Here is a 2,990-nt window from a genome sequence, read left to right on the forward strand (position 1 = left end):
ATCCAATAATTTATGTATTTAATTTATTTTATTATACATGAGATAAATGGGTTATGATCGTCCCTAGGTTCACTTAAAAGTGTTCACAACTAAGGACGAAATTGGGCATCCCTTCCATATGATTGTCACATTGTATAATCTCTAGAATGACGATTTCAAGACACAAGTGTCAGTGTATATACGTATATACACTAGACTAGATCAGTTGAGAATCTTGAATGGAATATTATCAGATGTTTAAGAAACAAGATTCTCATTGATAGTTTACAATTATTCCCTTGACGTGAGAGGTCCTTATCGTAATAATTAAGCATTATGTGTTTTAATGTACCCACAGTTGTTGTCGCTCAGAGTACTATATATCAGTGCGTTGGAGTCATGATGTCGAGTTGTATATGAAGGATATGCCCAACAAGAAATCCACTTCATATCATGGAAAATATCATAAAGTGAATGTATGTATAAGATTGGATGAAATTCAGATCTGGTGGCATATTTGTAAATAGTTTACAAAAATGTTGAAAAATATGAAGGCCAAAGGTATATGCTTGGTTGTGCATGTGCACGGTCATGCACATAGAGGTGTGATGAAGACAATTGTGTGTCGAATGACCAAAACCCTCCCCCCTCTATTTGAAGAATCCTAAATGGGGTGGGGTACCATGCATGAATCCCTTCCCCAAATATTAATTAGTATTGATATTTATTTTTAGATATTTTTTTAATATTTTTATTGGTCCAACCAACAGTACCGATTCTTTGTATGTGAAATTACAACAGTCTAGGGTGACAACAATATTTATTTGTTGAGCATGGATTGTTATTGTTGTCAACACAATAATTGTGGTGCAATCAACAATGGCAGTAATGGTGGTATTGGTAATGAAAGGTAGACATGGCAATGCATGTGTAGATGATATGAAAAATGTACGTGATGTGGAGTTCAGGCAAAATGCAATGTCAGTGTTATGCTGATATTGTCACACCCCATCCCAAAAAGGATATTATACCAATATAATCCATGGGGATATGACTAAGACGACACCTATCATCGTACTAAACCACCAGGATCTCGATGCAGTGGCTCAACCCATTTGTGTTCAAAGCTCCATGAGCTCGAGGGGAAGCATCCTAGAGTCTCCTAATGTGTTAGTAACCTAATCAGTAAAAGGAAACTAAGGTATGCATTGGTTAATACCATCTATTGATCCTAATTCTAGGGTTTGGAGTTCAAAACCCTAACCCAAAAGGTGGGGTTAAGGAATGGTTCAATGGGATAACAAAAGGTGGGCACTAGCACCACATTGGCCTATCTAAATGTCCCACAAGCATACATTGGGCTCCAAGTGGAACCCAAGGTCCAACCAATAGGAGATCCCCAAAACTCAAAATAGAAAGGGAAAAAGAGGGTAGAGGGGTCTAGGGAGCTTACTAAGGTACCAAGTGTGAAGAAGACTTAAGGAGATGGGGCTTCCAAGTTATCCAAGTCTCCACCAAGCTGACTTCTTCCCTTCTCTTCCTTCTTTCTCTCTTTGTCTCTTTCTCTCTTTCTCTCTTTCTCTCCTCTCCAAGTTATGGTTTCAATAAATTACCCCCAACAACCCCTAAATCTATTTATAGCAAGACCTTACTAAGGTCTGTTTGGATGGCCAACTCTAAGGCCCAAAACCATATAATAGTTAAGTTGAGCAATGCGGGCCCATAACCGACTCCACGAGGTATGGGAGGTTCCAGTCAAGGTTGGTGATGCTCTACCTTGACGATGCTCAAGGCACCAACACATTGCCTAAATTCATGGGGTAAGTGGGCCCCATGAATTTCACTTCCTTTGGAGCCTCACAGTACAGGCGGTTGCATCAGCAGGTGCGACTGCACCTGCTGAGAAAGGCTTTTTCAATGTCTATCACTTCCAGATCTTGACTCACACTCATAGGGGATTTAATGAGAATATATATATATATATACGATATTAAGGGTTAGATGCATACCATTATATGGTCTCACCACCCATCAAGGCGTAATTCCCTAGTCTCTTCTCAATACACATCGCACAGAGACACCACTTGCCGATGGTACAGGATACCTGGTTCTCCTTCCGAAACTCCTCGCTCCTGGGGCTGGTACTAGGAGGGTAGTCGATAAAATCATCATCAATGAACTTTTTCCAATCTCGGTTAAGGAATCTACCCTCAATAACTAATCTCATGCATTAATCGATAATCTTGTGGATTGGCTTGACGACCATCGCAAACAACTCACCAGCGTAGGTTGTTGCTGTATCTACACAGTACATAATCAAGATTAAATTAGTAGGGTCTTAGGTACGAGTATAACAGATATGGTAGTGTATGGGCATGGTGTGTAGTAGTAGTGATGCGTGGCATGGTGAGGTGGCATCTCAGGCTAAGAAGTTAGTCAAGGCCATAGGCCATGGGCCAAGTGCAAGGCCACAGGCCATGCATGCACATGGCAGCCTTAGCCGAGGGCCATGCATGTCATAGGCCATGCGCAACACACAAGGTGCATGAGCCACATAGTAGGGGTGTCAATTCCAGGCCCAGCCCGGCAAGCCCAACCGAGCCCACCCGATTAAAGCCCAACCCGGACCGGCATTGACCCAGTGTGGGGTTCTAGTCCTCGGGGGCCCAGACCAATTACAAGCCTAACCTAGCCTGCTCGGTTAAAACCCGATTTAGCCCACCCAATTAAAGTCTGACTTATTTGCTGGTTTTGAAACGTTGTGAACTAATTATTTATAAATATTAAAATAAATAAAAAAGGGTAATGGCTCATCACTGTATGCATTTAAACAAAATTTTAGATGTGTTTGGTGGTAGGTTCTCCACATTTTATGGTTGGTCCCTCTTATAAATATGGCTAAGGGTAGGATGATCAGTACCATCTGATCTCTCTAAAGTCACATATGAATAATTCAACATATTTGTCCCATAAGACATGAGCTACAAAAAGTTTTTTTTATTAACAGGACT

The sequence above is a fragment of the Telopea speciosissima genome, chromosome 5 (assembly GCF_018873765.1).
Source record: "Telopea speciosissima isolate NSW1024214 ecotype Mountain lineage chromosome 5, Tspe_v1, whole genome shotgun sequence".
NCBI classification, from domain to species: Eukaryota; Viridiplantae; Streptophyta; class Magnoliopsida; order Proteales; family Proteaceae; genus Telopea; species Telopea speciosissima.